The sequence below is a fragment of the Pleurodeles waltl genome, chromosome 9 (assembly GCF_031143425.1).
Source record: "Pleurodeles waltl isolate 20211129_DDA chromosome 9, aPleWal1.hap1.20221129, whole genome shotgun sequence".
NCBI lineage: Eukaryota > Metazoa > Chordata > Amphibia > Caudata > Salamandridae > Pleurodeles > Pleurodeles waltl.
Window position 1 is genome coordinate 67,530,844 of NC_090448.1, and position 19,593 is coordinate 67,550,436.

The window sequence follows — 19,593 nt, forward strand, 5'->3', positions numbered from 1 at the left end:
ATTCCCAGCTATAAAACAAAAGCTCTAGCCATGAAAGTGTTTAAAAAGATACAGAGTGGTGGTAGGGATTATTACTTTGGGGCCCCCACTACCCTAGTGTGGGGACCCAGAGATGACCTAGACAGAGTGTGTCGTACTGAACGGTTTGGTGGTACTCCGATTGTCCTAGGACCAACACAGGCTGATTTATGAGCAAAGTTATTTTGCAAAAGTAATGCCCTGCAAAGCATTGTGGGGCAAGTTATGAGTGCAGTGAATATTGTAGTATCGGCTCTCCCACTGTGCCAGGAGAGCCGCTTTCGCTTTGAGGATTTCTGTTTTAGATAAAGCATTTACCAATTTCAAGTGTTTTAGGGGAGAGCCAAAAGAAATGACTGATTAGGTAACTATGAACAATGCTCCAAATACCGCCGATCGAGTTCATGCTGTGAGCGCCATGGCCACCATGCAGCACGAAGAGGAGAGACAAAAGGAAAAAATAGTTCGCCCACGCTGAAATATATCGTCAATCATGCAATTATCCATGTAACAGAGCAGTCTGCAAGGCGTGACATAAGCCGCCTCAAGGTGGGACAAAGATAAAGCATTTAAAAGCCCACAATTTGTACAACAGGTCGAAGTGTATAAAAAGTATACTCAAACCTGATTTCCCATAAAGATAACTCTTTATTAATGATGTCAGGCCTGCTTCTTTCAATAGGAAAGAGTTACCTAAAACAGCTTTTCCTATTTGTGGAAAGCTGTCTATTGTATAGCAAACATCTGCATTGCTATGCTGGGATGGTGACTCCAAAAAATGAAGAGTTTGTGGTCTATATAAAAAGGTGCCTGGGTTATTTGAAAAACTTGCAGATCTTCGCCCTATGACATCAGCCACGGGATAGAGTTAAATGTACCTGTAATGTGGGAGGAGGTGTGGAACCTGGTGGGTCAGAGTAAGAATGTGGCTATGTTTTGAAGTGGAGAGAATAGTTTTTCCATTGTGAGAGACAGACTATGAGCAATCCACGCATTAGTCTCCCATGATGGTGTCTGTTGTGTGGGTTGTAGCCTGTGTAGTCTAAGGGCTGTGTAATGAGTCACTTCAAATACTGCCAGGTCTTGGTTGTCAAAAATATCTCCTTCAGCTTGCAGCAACCAAGCTTCACATCTTGAAGAAGAGAAGCAAAAGTCTGCAAAGTACAGGAGTTTTACCACTCTTTCTAGAATGGGCTGGGCTTTTGTGGCCAGTGAGGACAAGCTTGATTTGTTTTCTGAAACAATCTGCCTAACCGTAGTATGCTTTGTGAGTTTTCTTTGGTGTAGTCACAAGCCAAGTCCTAAACCATTGCTGGTTCACTAAAAGTGTTTGAAAGCCAGATTTTCATGATACTTCCATGATTTTAAACTTTAGTAAAATCAAACTACGTTTATGTGGAGGTTTCCTTAACAATCTAGCTTATTTCTAGCCATTCTGGACCAGTGTTTACTACCCATGCTCAGACTGTCTAAAGAGCCATTGGTGCATCATCTATCACAGATCTGTGGAGACTGACTGTGAGCACAGACCACCATAACCAGAGCAAAGCCCTAATGTTTAATTCTAAAGCAGGCCGACCTTTCATTAGCAGGGTTCAGTTTTGATTGGATTCTGCCAGAGAGCGAGCAGATTGTTTAACAGGTTACTTAACTGAGACTTCTCTAACTGGAATGTTGGGATTGACCAAAGGTGACCTTAACATGTGTATTAGTGAGGGTATATTTCACACTTGACCTCTGCAGAATATGTAGCTGTAAGTTGAGAAGTTGCTGATTTTTCTATTTTCCCACAGGAATGCTTATGTCACCAGGTTAACTTAGTGTTATTACAATAGAAAAGTAGTAATTATTTACAAATAAATCCAGATTGCGTGAAAATAACTTAAAACCATCATGTGCAGAATTGTATCTGTGTTTTTTATGTTGGATCTTATTTGACCAAAGTTCTACACCATTTGTTTCTGCCACTATTTTGTGCTAATTAGAATGTATGTCAATTTTCTGCTCAATGGTTGCTTCTAGTTTTTTTTTTTTTTTGAGGGGGGGGGGGAGACGTGATATTTCTTCTTTGACGTCCTGCAGAGAGCAGTGGAAAAACCATTTTACGGGCGAGTGCAAAGCGCTCCGCGTTGTAATCTGTTTGGGCTCCAAACCACGCCCATGTCACGTCAGTTTCCTTTATTGGTTCGTGAGCTTGCCTTTTAAAATCTGCTTGCTTTCATTAGTGAAAGGCATGCATAAGTCATGCCTTTTCTGGTGTTTAGCCTTCCTCGAGCGCAGCAACCAACTACTGAAAACATAGGAGGCTCCACGTTTTCCGTCCGGTTTCTGGACTACTTTTTCTCTTTTTTCACAGCGCAATCTCGCTGGGCAGAAGTCGAGCGCTTTGCATGACATCGACCCTGATACATAGTTAATTGTACTTTTGCCGGTTACGTAGATAATTTCACTTAGTTTAGTTTAATGGATTTGTAGAGCGCATGGCTACCCGGAGGCTTCCCAGCGCTAGGGAGGAAAATTAGACTCTAGCAAGATCTATACTGTGAATAGGAGTGTCTGCAGCTTCTTCTGAAATGCAAGTTCTGATTGTTCCTGCCGGAGATCCAGTTGGAGCGAATTTGAAAGATACGCAGCTTTGACTGAGAAAGAACTGCCTCCCCAGGTTACTTTCTTAAAACAAGGTATGGTCACCAAAGAGGCAGATGAAGACCGAAGTGCCCTCTGAGGGACGTAGGGCGTGATACTCTTCCTAAGGAACATGGGACCTTTATTATGGAGAGCTTTGTGTGTCGTGCAGATATCCTTGAAATTAATCAGTTGCTTAATTGGGAGCCAGTGAAGAGAAGCTAATGCTGGTTTGGCCGACAGATGTCTGGGTGTGTTCATAAGCAGCCGTGCAGCGGCATTCTGCACAACCTGCAGTCTCTTTATTACATAGTTTGGAGAGCTGAGGAAAAGGGAGTTGCCATAGTCTAGGCGAGACAAAATCAAAGCTTGAATAAGCCTTCTGGCAATGAAAGGAAGAATATCAAGAATTTTCGTCAGGGATCTCAATACGCCGAAACAAGATACAGCAAGATTTTTAGATTGACAGTCCATCCTAAGGCGCGAATCTAGCCAGCAACCCAGGCTTTTTATGTTTTCCTTAGGTGAAGGAAGATTTTTAAGATCTTCTAGAGCCAGAGAAGGAGACTTGAGAAGGGCTAGGTTACCAACTATCATTATTTCAGATTTCTCATCGTTCAATTTAAGCTTAGAGATAGTCATCCATCTGGCGATATCTGCAAGGCATGAAGATAGAATGGATTGAGAGGTGTTGCTGGTGTTAGAGAGAGTTATACTGCCAGCTGGGTGTCGTCTGCATATGACACCAAGGAAAGACCATGGGGTTCAACAATTTTAGTTAGAGGAAGCATGTAGACATTAAAAAGAGTGGGATTCAACGAAGAGCCCTGAGGGACCCCGCAAGTGAGAGGAAGCATGTTGGAAAAGTACATCCGGTCCAGAACCTGGATGGTTCTGTCTTTCAAGAACTTTCGCTGGTTACATGGATAATTGCACTTTTGCCGAGAGGTTTCACTACGAGTGACCTTTTATTTCCCTTTGTGTGTCTGCTTTGCACTGATGGCGTCTGTCAGCTCGCTTATGTGAAACTTTTACTTTTCAGTTTATATGGCAAGAAAAGTCCAGTTAGTTACGTGAAACTGTTTTTTTTTTTTCATCTTCAATTTATGTGGCAAGAAAAGTCCGGTTAGGAGTTTACAATGCTAATTGCTCTAGCTCAAGCAAACTCGAGACCGGTTGCGTTGCATATGCTTGTTATTTGTCAGTGGTCCTAAATTCCTGACTGCAGCTTGTCCTCTGTAGGGTGTCTATCGTTGTGACAGTCAGTTGATTAGGTCATGATGTCATCGCTCTTGGCTCCCGCATCTTGTATCTCGTTAGCACTAGGCCTAATCTCTTTCAATGAAAATAGTTAACACAGAATCTTCTCTATTGCATATATAATATCCTGTATGCAGAGATGCCTCCTCGAGTCTCTAGAATGGGTGGCCCGTTGTGATTATGTAGCTGTAAAACAATGACATTCTTACTGAAGGTAGGATCCCTTCCCCTCCATAATCCCTCTTTACATCTGTTAGCTTGAAGTTCAGGTTTGCAGGAGGCTTTTCATATCTCCGCGCACACACATGGTGTATATATCCTTGATTAGGGGATGTTTTGCCCACGCATTCCGGGCACACAAAGCCAAGTGTTCCCAAGCCGGATTTATCTCAGAACAGATGTTTAACGCTGCTAAACAGGATTTGCAGGGATGCAGATACTGAGCAGGGCGTGGTCTGGTCAAGGCAGCCGTGAAATCCAGCAACGACAAGTGCAAGCGATGCAGAGAGGAACAGAGCAGCAGATAGGGTGGAGATCTGTGTGGTGGAAATTAGAGAGATTTAGGGATCAGTAAGACATGCAAGAGGAGCCAAGCTAGTATCAGGGTGCAGGTCAGAGGTGGGAGGAGAAAGGTGATGGAGGCAGTCGGAGGTGGGAGATGTACTGGCGGAAGGCAGCACTGCCAGAGGTCTAGCGCATATATATATTTTTTTTTTTGGGTAGGGGGGGCATAACACTTAAGCAATGAGGCTTCGTCTCGTGTTTGAATGATGTGTTGGTTTAACATTGTTTAGGTCGTTTATTTCTTCAGAATAATTGATATAAATTCAGTACTGATTTGTTCGATTCATTAAATCTTTGCACAGGCGCAAATTCATATGCTCAAATTGCCTTTTTGTTAATTTGTGCAGAATTGAGACTTAATGGTTTCCCACGTACATCTTGTTGTGTAAATTGTCAATGTAGATATACCACTGAATGTGTAGTGTCTAATGTGGGTGCGGCGTACTTCCCAGCATTGATTATAAATCTAGCGTGCAAAGCTAGTAGGAACCAATGTCTTCCCAGACTTCAGTACCCTCAAATGACCAGTATCATCCAATCAGCACATACGATACAATGTTATCAACAATGCCACCTTGCTTATACTTTAAATTCGATTCTTTATTATCTTTGTTTTTGTTTAACAGATTTCACTGTGCAGAACGAGGTTTGTTTTAGTCTGGCATGCCAATTTACTAAGTCTTTTTTTCCATATCAGTGACTATGTATCACAACTAATGACGTATTAACCTCAGGCACCTGTGTGTTGTAAATTGTGCTACGGCGGCAATGTTACAGTATTTCTAACTGAAAATCTTAATTGCACTTTATATTTAAATTAATCTCTTAATAGAACTTTATCATGAATGTATGTATAATTCTGCAACTGTAGTTGATAGCACAAATTGATCCATGTGAAGTTTGTTTTTAGCAGAATGGCGACTTAATAAGCAGCCTTGCTTACATGGTTTTGGTTCTACATTATGTTCTCCCTCTATATTTTTGCTATTTTTTTTTATTAATTTTTTATTTTCGATGAAATACAGCACAGTGTATAACTGCTTCTGCCTTTGGGTGCTGGCTTTTCCTGCTTTCTCTGTGGCGGGAAGGCCCTTTAATAATCTAAATCAACAGCGAGCACCTCTCGGAGTAAGTGCCAGCCAGCACTTGAAACACTCAAAGTATTTATCAACCGACGGGTAGCACTGCTTCAGTCGTTGCAGTTAAATCATCTTGTTTGTGCAACATGGCATATATACACCATGTACAATGTGCAACTCGGGGAATTATTCTAAATTGTTACTGTTCTTCGTTTGTGTTTATTTTTTAAAACTTTTTTTGTAAATCTTTCAGGAAATATTGTATTCAAGATTAACAGACTGAAGAGGCAGGTTTCCTGTGCCATATCTCTCTTTGAGGCCTGGCAGCTCTTGTCGCTATAGAGATGAAAGTCCGCAGCTGATTGGGCCGTCTGTTCCCATCCGTCATAGTTAGATATTTATTTCCCCTTAAGGTTCCCAAGGCTTTGCTTCTGGAATGTGGTTGTGTCCCATAATCTAAGAAACCACATGGACTTCAGCTCCATTGGTCCTCTGCAACCCCCTAAGCTACTGCAGAGAAAAATGGAACCTATACGTGTTCTTGAGCAGTTTTCCTTTCAAGTGTGTCCCCCCACTCACCCCTTTGCTGCAAATGTTTAGTGCCGTGGCAGTAATTCCTGTTTTTTGTGGTGGAGTATGTCTGGACCTTAGTGAGAGGTGTACCCCCTCTGTCTTGCAGCTCCAGTTATAGATGTTCAATGTTCCCCTCATCTCAAGCGTGGGAAAAATATGTGTATGTGCCTCCTAATTCATAACTCTGCTTGACTGACATGAGTTGTTGGATGTTTACTAGAGGGCACATAGTTACAATCCCCACCCACCCCCAAGCTCCCGCTTTATAGCATTGGATCCCTTTTCTCTGTGGGTTTCTCTTGTTCTTCCGGTTGCCATGATGATACAAGAGCTCAAGAAGAAGCTTGTTTTCAATTATTTTTCTCTTGTCTGGCTTTGTTATGGGATGCACAAATAATATCCAGTCGACACCACATTTTGGCCCTCTTCTCTGGGAGATAACCTGCAAATATATAGTGAGGCTGACTGGTTTACACCAAAACCTTGAACCCTGCATGTATTCTAATTGGCAGCGGACAGCTACAATAATGGCCGCACTGAGTGTATAAGGGGGAGCTTGACAACCCACTTAAAGTCCTACCTACCTGACCTACATCAATCTGTGTTACTTCCTGCATTCCTTGGTGAATGTCTTTGCTATACTGGACGGAAGCCTGAAGTTCTGCCCATGGCCTTGTTGCTCTACTGTCTGAAAGTGCTCTTGGGAGGAGACCTGTAGCAAGCTAAAGTAGATGAGAGAAGCTCTGCACAGAGCACCCCGACGTCCTGTAGCTGAGACAGTGCAGAGTACAGCAGTGATGGTAAAGTACAAGGAAACTACCAGCAAACATGCTCTCTTCTATCAGGGAGTGTTCGTTTTATGGTCTGGTGTGAGAGTGCACCTGTTGTCAGACAATTATGTGAGTATCAGCAAGAGAGGACGTTTTGGCTCCACCCACATGGTGAGAGTCAGGAGTTTGTGTTTTGATTTGGGCAGAAGCCTTGTTCTTCCACAAAAGAAGTTCTCACTCTCCACAAGCTGTGTTAATTTTATTTATCCAGCTGCTGGAGCCTGAAATTTTAGGAACACACACATACCAGTGTACTGGTATCAAAGTGTCTTAAGTAACTAGATGATTAAGGGTGTTTCTTTCTGGCAGCAATAGAGATGCGAGCAAAGCAGTCATTTACATACATACATTTTGAGGGCAGGACTGGCTTGACAGGGCATTCATAAGCCAGTACTATTAACATAGCCAATGTGTTATTTTTTTTTTTTAATGAGTGCCTCCTTTTATCGCAATGCTCTAGCCTCCATTTGTATAGGTTTCAACCACTCTTAGGCCTGGGTCCGAAGGAGTGTCCTAAAGATGCACACAGGTCTTCTCTGCCAGACTGTCCAAGGGCCAAGCAATCGTTCCGTGCTACTGGAACCAGAGCTCATGTGCTGGACAAGAGGAAGGTTGGTTGTGATTCTTAGGTCCAACTATTTTTTAAGTTGAAAGAATACCCCATTTAGAGTGGGGCAGGGGATGTGGCGTTTAGCAGCATGTTAAAAGAAAACTGGCTCTTCAGAAAAGGGGACAGTAAATAATCTACCTTAACAGAATAGATTTTAGGATGGCATTTGCTTTGTCTTTATCCATCTCGTTTCTCTATGGTAACACGTCCCATAAGCAATTCTTTATGTACCTTGCAACGTGTCATCTGCAATTGTGTGATGTAAATGGATTCACAGAAGATCTTCTTAAATAATAACTTATTTCATTTCTGTTCCTCCAGTGTCGTTTTGACGCAGTTCTGTACTGGATAGGCTATTTCTGGCTGAGACTGTAACCTGCAGGCAAGTATTGGCCTTTTAGGCAATATTTCAATGCTTCTTGTTGTAGAAGAACTCGCAATGATAAATGTAGATATCTGGTAACAAATGTATCTGTCACATGAGCCTTGAGGGTGTAGTATTTTATTGCTTTCCTTAAATAGTTTTAGTTCAGTTATGTGCTCTGTTTCCTCCTGCAGAAGAAATCCTTACTCATAAAGCAGATTAGACCTGTGATTGCATGTACTGTTGTCTTTGTAAAAGGATATTTGTATGTGTTTTTCTAAAGAACAAAATCTTGTTAAAAGGAAATTGTTTGCTTGCTGAGACCACAAAATAACATTTGTTATTAAAAAATAACTTTTCTCTAAAACATTTTTGATTAAGGAAAAACATTGTAATTTATCAGCTGTGCCATAATTACTCTCTCAAAAGCACGATGCTGCCCATCAGATCACGAATTTCATCACTATTCACATCAAGGAAATCACAATGACTTCTCATTAAAAAGTTTTCTGAGTGAATTTCTTTGGTTGTTTTATGATACACTTTGAACCCTACTAAAAGCTTCATTGTACCACCCTGTGTCAAGATTTCTCGTCTCCCCTTCCTCCCCCCAGAAGCTGTAGTGTATCCTTTGGCCATGCTGACCAGGTGAAGGGGGTAGTTAGGAGCTTTTAGGCACATCCTGTTCCCAGGACTTGTGCTTATAGCATATAGCCTTGGTCCATCCCTAGTGGACCTGAGCACAAATTATGGCCTTTGGCTACACCCAACAATCCTGTTCCACTGCCACCAAAGGCATGTTGACCCAGACTGTCTCCCTGCTCTGGGAACCTGTTGAGAGAAGTCTTTGTCTATACCCAGCTGAGTTTAGGCACTGGATGTGGTCTTCGGCCACTGCTGCCAGTTTCCCTACCGCCAGAAACCACGAGACAAGACCGAAGATGTATTGTAGAGAAACAGTTTTTGGATCTCCCCATTACCTTTGCCCCAATTGTCTGGAAAAAAAAAAAGTCTCTTAAAAACAGGTTGCCATGTTTTGAACGCAAGGACATAAGGCTGGAGTGGCACATAATATGAACCTACAACACAACTTTCTTCAAAGTGTTTGTCACAGGTATGTAGCGATTTTTTTGTGTATGTGTGTGAATGTATATTTCTGATGGATACAAACTACCTGTGGATTCCTCACCTTATGAATTCACCCTTGTGCCAGCATCTGACAAAGTCTTCTTCCCAGCTCTCCACGTCGACGAGGACGTCACAATTGCACGGCTCCACGCGACTCCGTCTGACATCACCGTGCCAATAAGAGGTCCTCGCCGGCATGCTGATGTCAGTTTCCTTTGTTCCATGCCTTCGACGCGAAAGTTTTTTTTTTTTTCCCCTGGCTCGTTGGAGAGAGTTGTAGCTTTAGTAGTTACAATGTCTCCCCGAGAAAATTGGGTTTCAAGCCTTGTTATGAATGTGGCGGTCAGATGTCGGTCACTGATCCGCATGGGGGACTGCCTTTGGTGTCTGAGCTCTGAGCACGACATCGAGGGTTGTGGATCGTGCCAGAGCATGAACCCTAAGGCACTAAAAGAAAGAGGCCAAGCTTTTCTTGGCTAAGAAGAAGGGCCATAAGAGGGCTTCATCTCACGCTTCTTCCAAGAGGCACAAGAAGCGTTGTCGTCATGACTCAAGGTGCCGTCACGACTCACGGTGCCGTTCGACACCGAGCCGATCGAGGTTGAGGTCTCCATCTACTAGACGTCAAAGCAATTGGGAGGTGAGCCCTACTGTGACTCCACAGCCCCAGAGTCCAGAAATATCTCTGACGCAGTCAGTCTGAGGTGGCTCCTCATAGCCCTCAGTTTTCACCAGCGCCACAAGAGCCTGATGTGCAGCAGCAGGATCAAGACCAGAGATATCCTGCCTTCCCGGCTCCGGGAGCGGATCCGGCAGCATTTCTAAATGCTATGTATGCTGTTTTCCAGTCTATGGCCCCTGCTGGTGCACCGGCGGGTCCCACGGGGCCATTAGCATTTTCACTGGGCTCCCCGGCTCCATATAAGATGAGGCCGTTTATGCCGTTTTGCCCAGTTGGGGGTGCCGGGTTGACGCCGATGATGTCTCCACGAGGTATGGCGTCACCATCTAGATCCGTGGTACCATTGCCATCACCGTGTCAGCCGACGCCGATGCTATCCCCTGGCCAGCCGGCCCCATTACCTTTGTGCCATCCAGCTCCATAGATGGCGCCGTTGGAGTCCGTGTCGGCGCCAGATCCGAGTGATTCTCGGATTCATCCATCCTCTCCTGTGCCCTGTTGGGATTCGAAAGCGGTGTCTTTGGCGTCTGTGAATTCGATGTCGACGCCGAGACTAGAGTCCCGCTTGAGATCTCGAAGGAAGACCTCGCATCTCCTTGAAGAGGAAGAATACCGGCAGTTGGAGGAGGGCGAGCTTGTAGAGCATTCGGATGAATACCAAGGATTGGGATCAGCCAGTGGGCTGGATACTTCCCCGGGATGGGACATTTCATCTCCAGGGGAGTTTATGAAGGAGGCAGCGACATTTCATTCGGTCATTAGAAAGGCAGCGGACTATTTAGACCTGCTTTTATCTGCAGCAGAGGTGAAGACAAATCTAACTGAGGTGCTGCATCCCTCTACGTCCTTGGCTGATCCTTTGCTGCCCTTCAACAAGGCATTGATGGAGCCTATTATGGACTTGTGGAGGAAACCAGTTTAGTCTCCGGCTGTGAATAGGGCTGTAGCAAGGAGGCATAGGGGAGCACCCGGGGATCCTGGGTTCCTTTCACGTCATCCAACCCTGGAGAGTTTAGTGGTTCAAGCGTCTTGCTCCACAAAGTTTGTTCCTTGTTCATTCCCTGTAGTCCCGTCTGATAGAGAGTCCAAGCGAATGGAACAGTCTTCGAAAAAGATCTTTTCGTCTTGCAGCATGGCCCTCAAGGCTGCAAACGCTACCTGTGTGCTGGGCAGGTATGTCCACGCCCTTATGGACTCAGCCAAGGCTATGGTCATGGATCTGCCACAGGTCGCACCGAGGCCTTTTGGAACACTTTTCGGACGCGCAGGCTGCGGCACAGCAGATTATACAATCTGGCCTTGATACAACGGACTCAGTTGCCAGGGCAATTGGGACATCTGTTGCTACAAGGAGGCACGCTTGGCTGAGGTCCTCCGGATTCTCCTCGGATGTACAAGACCACCTTACTAGACTTGCCCTTCGATGGTGAAAGGCTGTTTGGGGAGAAAGCAGACTCTGCCCTTGAATGTTTTAAGGACAGCTGGGCTACAGCAAAGTCCTTAGGCTTACAGGCTACCCCTGCTGCCCCTATAGGCCTTTTCGCAGGTTCAGAGGGTTTGGTCGTGGGGCAGTTTTTTGGAGGCCCCAGTACTCAGCCCAACAACCTGCCAATCCATCCTATCGATCCTTTAGAGGGGGAGGGAGGGCTAGAGCTAGAGAGGCAGCCCAGCAGCACCCTTCATCATCCTCTTCCTCTGGTGGACAACAGCAGGGGAAGCAGCCCTAGTTTTCCCCACCTTATCGAACATGCCTCTCCTGTAGGGGGAAGGCTTTGTCTTTTTCTCCGTGAGTGGGAGTTGATGATAACAGACTCCTGGGTGTTGAATATTGTGGAAATAGGAAATGCTCTCCCTTTTCAGGAGTTCCCTCCTCCCTTCCCCGTCCCTCATTTTGTTCAGAAGACCATCTCCTGTTGTTGCAACAGGAGGTTCTGGCCATGTTATCGAAGGGTGCAGTAGAGTTGGTTCCAGAGCAGGAAAGGGGTCAGCGTTGTTATTCAAGATATTTCCTGATCCCCAAGAAGGACGGTCGCCTGAGACCGATCCTAGACCTGAGGATTTTGAATTGGTTCCTCAAGCAGGAGAAATTCTAAATTCTGACTCTAGCGCAGGTACTTATGGCGTTGAACAAAGAGGATTGGATGGTGTCTGTCGTCTTGCAGGATGCGTACTTTCATATCCCTATACTCAAGTCGCACAGAGGAAGTATCTCTGATTTGTGGTGGGGTCGCAACACTACCAGTTTGCGGTCCTTCCGTTAGTGCTTTTTGTTACAGGCTGTATTCCCGTACCACTATGAGTACACAAATCACTGTTCCCCTCTGTGCCAGCCAAGATTCAGTTCTCTGCTTCTCTAGACTCACCTACACACAAACATTTGCAGTAATCTCTTGAACGTGGGTTAGAGTACATTTCCTAGCAATTAGTTTAGTTTAAGATGTGTGTGCTATTTTATATGCAGTTACCTGAAGGCAAAAAAACAAATAACAGAATTCTTTTTTTTTTTTAGCCATGTCTTTGACTCTGCCACCACACTCACTGACCACCACCGCAGTGGCCCCCAGGATTGCAGTTCCAATATGGTTTTTATGCACTTCATAAGCTGCTGTAAATGAAGACAGTTGGAACGCGCCAAGTAAACAAGGTTGCGTTCCCAGGCCATCTTCATTTACAAGTAATTGCAAAGCCATTTGCGCACCCCTGGGAATAGAGCCACGGACCCCTGATGGGCACACCGCCACAGTTTGAAGATCTCCACTTCAAAGGTTTCTGCAGCTCTCACAGCACATTGCCGCTTCCTGCTAGCTAAATAGCAGATCTCCCTGCAAAGAGTCTAGGCTTACTTTTATACCCTGTTTGACCTGGGCAAGTGTGTGTAAATTGTTACACGCACCCTCATCGAGCTCCTTACCCCAGTGTCTCATTACAACTGACCATATTTTAAAAGTTGAGTACTGGAAAGCTGTGGAAGTCCATGTTGGACAAGGAGTATTTCTCCTGGAGTTAGACAAAGGGTAGAGGGATGCAGTTCTCCAGCAGGTCGGATACCACACTGATGCCTTTGGTGGCCCAAACAGAGGCCATTTTCACTAAGACTATGGCTATAGTTTATGGTTCCATAAATGGAGGGATAAGGATTTTGGTAGGATAGGGGACAAGGACTTATCCACCATCTTGAGAGTGTGAAAAATATCCTATAAATTTTTCCCACATCGGTTTTCTTTCTGCTTTTCCACGCAGATCTTGTCCTGATGGCCCAACAGCCTTTTGTTCAGGTTTTTATCTGATATGCCTCCTCTTCTGTATCCATGTTTTATTTTTTGTTGCTGTTAAGCCCTTATAATATATTCCATTACTAAACACAACTGTGGAATATGTGCTTAGATTATTATGGTAGTGATGGCATTTACTTGTTATGTCTCTCGTCATAGACTCTATGGCACCTTATGGTCAATCCCTCACTTATCTATTTGAGCGATTACTATCGACCTCTTCCATTGTGTTTGGCATCCTTAAGCCAGATTGGACCTTTGGTATATGTATGGTGTGCATTTTTTCATTGCTTTCTGTATTTTCTAAAAATCTCAATAAAATATTTGGAACAAAAAAAAGTTGGGTACTGGAGGTTGCTTTTCAACAGTCCTGTGAGATCGTAAAAATTAGATAAAAACAATATACATTTATTTTCTTCACAGTAGTTATCCCTTAGACACCTCCTCTCTAAATCTAGGGGAATAGTATGTCTTTGTGCTGCCCCCTTATACAACTTTTTCACTTAATTTCACAACACCTCCAATGTTTCGCACTAAACAGTGATGGCAGACATTTAATTTATAACATTTCAACAACCAGCCAATCAGGAGAAATGCGGCAGCCACTTGCTCCTGCGAGAGTGTGATGGCTTACAGGAAAAACTGACCTCTCGGCCTATCGCAGGGCTCCATGTTTGATTTCGCGTGGCTCTCGCAAGCCCAACTGCCAAAATATACAATTATTTTTCACCCTTAATTCCTAAAAAACGACAGGACTAATTTACACTAAATTACAAAAAGCACAATCTGCAAACCAAAATATAGCTTCCTTCAAGATTTGTTGTAATCCCATTCAGCAGTTTTTGCTAAAACCTGTTTTTAAGGATGTCAATTAAAATGACCCCTGCTTCAAAGATCTCCCGAAGCTTTCCAGGAAGGAGCTGAGGTGGATGAACTTCTTTTTTTGAAAGTTTTGTGAAGATTTGTCGAACGGGGGTAAAGTTATAATCCAACCGAAAAATGATCTGTCCATGGAAAAGGAGACCTAAGTATAACTACCTAGTGGCGATATATATATATATATATATATATATATATATATATATATATATATACACACACACACAAACTATGCATTTGGGGTGTAAAGGGAAAAAAAGGGGGGGTGAGGGAGGGGATCCCAAAATGTTTGGGCACCAATGCATTTCCTACAGTTTGTAGTCATGCGTGGCGGGAAAATGGCTGGACATGTTTGAATGAAATTTGTCCGAATTACACAGTATGGTGCACAGATGATCCTTTTGGGTACTACAGGTAAGTAGGGTAAATGTTTTTAGGGTAAGTATGTTTTTTAAGCTATAAGGTATTTTAACTTGGGGACAGCTATAGTTGTGGTACTTTACCAAATTCCACAGGAGTACCGTGGTATATAGGGATCACAAGTTATTATGCGATTGGCTAATGACTGCCTTTACAAAAGTTAAAGGCAGCCATCTGGGCCTGGAGGATACTAGATGGGGGGGGGGCACAAGGTTAGGGTATCAGCTTCCCTACCCTGCCCCTACATATGTATATCTGTATATAGATATATGTCTACCTCATGACAGGGGACTGAGTCCTCTAACGGCTGCCAGAAACATTTTTCTCATGTTGCTGGCAGCCTGTCAGGGTGCTCGCTCTTGCGGGAGCGAGATGGGCAAAAGGAGATAACGCTCCCTGGCCCAATCAGACCGCTATATTTTTTTAATTGGCGCTTCCACAAGAGTCTGAGACTCTCGAGAGCCCAACTGCCAAAATATGCAGTTGTTCTTCACCTGTAATTTTTTCAAAAACCACTGAATGGATTTGCATCCAATCATTGAAACTACAGTCTGCGGACCAAAATCTAGTTTTCTGCCCAGTTTGGTATAATTCCATTTATCAGTTTTTACTAAAACCTCTCTGAAAGAAGTCTGTGGAAAATACATACTTATTTCGCATGTTGGGACCCCTGTTTTTGTATATTTTTTGTGGGGGTTTTTGGGCCGCTTGCTTAACGGATCATCCCAGGAAGGAGCTGAGGAGGATGAACTGTTTGGAAACTTTCATGAAGATTCGTCAAATGGGGCCAGAGTTATTAGAAAACCAAAAAACGCTGTGTCTATGGAAAAGCAGACCTAACTACCGCCACTGGGATGTGTGTGTGTGTGTGTGCGTGTACACACATATATGTGTGTGTGTGTGTGTGTGTGTGTGTGTGTACAATGCACAGTGGAAGTCCCCTATGTGCAGTTAGTTAGGATGAGCTTCCAAAGAAAATAGATTTTTTATTTTAATAATAATTTTGCGGTGTCTGACGATTCACAATGAACTGTTCCAAACGTTTTTGTGTGATCCATCAAGTGGGGTTTAAAAAAAAAAAAAAAAAAGGGAGGTCCCAAAGCACATTTCCCCCATGCAGTTTCCGATTGGGGCTTTAGACGCTGCTTCAGCCAAAAACAACTAAACAGAATTACATCAGATGTGACAAAAAGCTAGATCTTGATCCCGAAAGTGATTCAGGGTGAATCTGGTAGTTTTTGAGGAATTAAGGTTCAACATGTTTAGATCTTGCAGACTGCTGTACTTTCATGGAGTACTGCAAGCTCAGAGTACGCTATCTTTGACTGCAATATGAATTTTAGGACTTGGGAACTCAGTCGCCATGTTGTGAAAAACAAGGTGAAAAGAGGTATAATGGGGCAGGATGGGGTACCCTGCCCCCTCTGGCCCTACTGAGTGATCCCAGAGGGAGCCCCCAGTGGTCAAATTATTATTTATTTATTTTTTGTGGTACTGCAGTACCACCGTGGTGCTCAGCATGGCACGGGGTAATTTTATGGTAGTACCATGGCACTGTGGAAAAAAGGGGGTTGTCCACGGCACAATGCTCAATCATGGGTTGGTCAGCAATTGGGTGTCTGCAGCCTGCAGTTGATTGGGTGCTTGCGGAGTGTTAGGAGCAGGGTTTCTTCTCTTTTTCATCCCATGCGTGGTGAGGAAAATGCAGCAGGTGTCCAGGACACTCAGTTTAGTGACCCCAACCTGGAACAGACAACCATAGTGCTCCATGCTGCTAGAAAAATCCATCATCCCACACAAGAAGTTAACTATAAAGCTGGAACTTCTCCTTCAACATCAGGGTCACTCAGACATCAGAACCCCAAACATCTCAACCTATCAATTTTAGGATTGAGGTCATGGAGTATGGCTATCTTAGCCTACCGGAGGAGTGTATGCATACACCGCACAAGGCACTTAAACCGACCATGGGTGCATGCAGTGCAGCAAAGTGGAAATTAGATGTCTTTACGCCTTCACTAAACAAATGGAGCCAATTAAGGTCTCTCCTATACTTCCAAAATGCAGGTTGAGTATGCGCCTCAATATGCTTACACTTAGCTGCAGTTGCAGAATATATGCAAAATACACAACATTTGTACCTCTTCAAAATCCCAGTGGGAAAGGCCTTCATGGGAGGCTTCAAGATAAAGATTTTTCCTAGAACAACACCTGTCTGTGGAATTTTAGCATAGTCCTCACACAGCTCATGAGTCCACCCTTTGAATCCTTACATTCCTGTAACTGTTTTGAGTCATGGAAGGTTGCTTGCCTAATAGCAGTAATATCGCTCAGGCGTATTAGCAAGCTTCAAGCCCTGACAATCCTAGAACTTTTCATTCATGTCCACAAGGATAGGCTAGTCCTTAGGTCCAACCCCAAATTTCTGTCAAAGATTGTTTCACCTTTCCACAATAATCAGACCTTTAAGATGCCAGTCTTCTTTCAGCAACCAGACTCTATAGCAGAAAGGATCTTACACAATCTCGGTATTTAAAGGGTACTCAAGTATTATAAAGACAGAACCAAGCCCTTTCTTAAAGCAAACTAGCTCCTCTGGGGCTTTGCTAAACCCTCAAAGGGACACTACATCTCTAAACCTGGTATTGCATGATGAATTGTGAAGACTTGCTATGCTAAGTCGGTGTGCCCAAAAAGGGTGCCACTATGGCTTTCTTCCATAACTTCCCGCTAGCCAACATATTCAAAGCTACCACTTGTTTATACCACTTGTTTATACCACACTTTTTTTTCTAACACTATTGTGTGAATGTTCTAGCCTGTCAACAGGCAACTGCATGCCAAACTTTATGCCAAACGTGCACCATCTGCCCACTAACAACCACTTTGGGGAAACTGAATTACAGTCTCTGAAGAACATGTGTATCTTTAGCCACACATGGTATAAAGTGAAAATGTTACTTACCTTGCAAACATCTGTTTGTAGCATGTAGTGCTGTAGATTCATATGTGCTGACCTGCCTGTGTGAAAGCTGACAGTGATCACAGATTACTCTCTTTTCATATAACCTACATATCACAGTTCACAATATACTTGTCATTAACACTACAGTCTACTTTCACTATAACCAGCTGGAAGGAAACAATCTGAGCCTGTATCCTTGTGCGTTGTAGACTAAGGAAAGAGACATGACATGTCTTGTGACTCTAGATTCTTCAGACAAAAACAAGTTGCAGCACCCAAGCCCAACACTAGTTAGCATGGCAGGAGTATGCAGAGCTTGTGAATCTGCAGCACTACATGAACAAATGTTTACAAGTAAGTAAACTGCCCCTTCTTTCGGTGTCCTTTGAAGCTTCACTGTAGGATTGGGATGAGCCTCCACCCCTTTACATTCCTCTCATCTCTTTTCTGGGTTTCATAGGAAGGTGGTGTTTGCCCAATGAATGTACATGCTATATAGCAAACCTATGCAGTGGGAAACCATTTGGTGGTTTCTGAATGTGAAGAGTAAAAATGCCAACAGTATCTAGAAAAGAAAGAGGACGGGAGCCCAGGGAAAAAAAAATATTTTCTACTGGCACTATTTGATGTAGAAGCGTTAACAAACCGCTAGCGAAGGTAAATTGAGGCATGCCAGGCTTTGTGAAAATGCGTGTAGAAGAATAGAATTAACAAAAAAGCGAGGGGGCATAAAAGATGCGTTTTCCATTTTAGCTCCCACAGTAAATTTTGCTTTTTGCCTCTGCAAAAATGGATTGATATATTTAAGCCTAATTTTACCTGAAAGAATAATTTCTCTCAGAAACCTTTTTTTGTGTCTTGCTAAAAATAAAGTAGCGTTTTAAAAAGGTGTTTGTGGGGAATGAAGAGATACATTTTAGCGATATCTTGCCTATTAAACTCACAAGTTCTGTCACTCTCGTGTGACAGTTTCATGAAAATGAGTGACTGGTGAATTAAATGCTAGTATTATTTTTGTCTGCCATTTTGAATTAATCAAATTTGTGAATTTGGAAATGTAAAAATACGTTGCAAAGAGAAGACGAAGTCATAGTAACTGAGTGGGGTGGAAAACGTTCGTAAAGTGTGGTTGCACTATTGTTGTGTTTATGCAGGCGTGCATGTGAATCATGTACATTGACTCAGACGAAAATGATGATGTGTGAGTAAATTAAATTCCGAAAGGAATCGTCAGCAGCTCCTGGGACTCTGGAGATGTGTCAGACTTCTAGGAGGGGTTTGGATTCCTTTGTGAATTCCAGGCTTGTTGGCTTTTCAGTCAAGTGTCCGAGGAGGCCTGCAGAGGTAGTATTACGTCTACTTTTTCACTATCAGGGCCCTTGGAATGTAAGTCACAAACGAGAGTACGGGGTTTTTTGAAATTACAAATGGGTTGAAAGTGTGCTAGTTGCGTCACTATACCAATCCTAAATCTCAACTAAAGATCAAACGAGGGGTGGTTTAAGGTCTGTGGAGGGGGATTTCCTTTACGGACTAGGTGGTCTCACACACTATATAGTGTCATGCTTCATCATATGACCACCTAGCCCCACCCAGGTAGGACAATACCACCTGGGCGGACTCAACCGCGCTGTTAAAGGAACAGGAGGGAGTGCGTAAATTAGTTTGATTTCTGGAAGTAGGGATCCAGCTATGCTATGGGAATAAAAACACCTACTCAGATACCAGGGTGAATTTTAATAAAAGGTTCTGTGTGGTGTGATTAAAAGAAATGGGAGACCAGTGTGAGAACAATGACTCACAAGGTCACCTATAGGTAATACTCACCCTGGTATCTGAGTAGGTGTTTTTATTCCCATAGCATAGCTGGATCCCTACTTTCCAGAAATTAAACTAATTTACGCACTCCCTCCTGTTCCTTTAACAGCGCGGTTGAGTCCGCCCAGGTGGTATTGTCCTACCTGGGTGGGGCTAGGTGGTCATATGATGAAGCATGACACTATATAGTGTGTGAGACCACCTAGTCCGTAAAGGAAATCCCCCTCCACAGACCTTAAACCACCCCTCGTTTGATCTTTAGTTGAGATTTAGGATTGGTATAGTGACGCAACTAGCACACTTTCAACCCATTTGTAATTTCAAAAAACCCCGTACTCTCGTTTGTGACTTAGTATTGTGTTTGGGGAGTCGAGTACGTGGGTGTCTTCTCCTACTCCCTTATACTCTCCCTTTGTGTACTACCCTTGGACTGTAAACCTATTTCAGGAAAAAGAGAAAGCAATCCTTCGGTGGAGAGTAGTGAGGGAATGAGTTAAAATGGAGTG

At 43.6% G+C, this 19,593-nt stretch overlaps 1 protein-coding gene across 1 annotated transcript in view; it reads left to right on the forward strand.

Annotated features, from left to right (window-relative positions):
• TMCC1 (transmembrane and coiled-coil domain family 1) overlaps positions 1-19,593 on the forward strand; it is a 422,180-nt gene that overhangs the window by 145,146 nt on the left and 257,441 nt on the right. Inside the window, exon 3 of the mRNA XM_069206307.1 lies at positions 7,881-7,941. The gene's annotated coding sequence lies outside the window, so the exon portion shown is untranslated. The remainder of the gene's footprint in view (positions 1-7,880; positions 7,942-19,593) is intronic.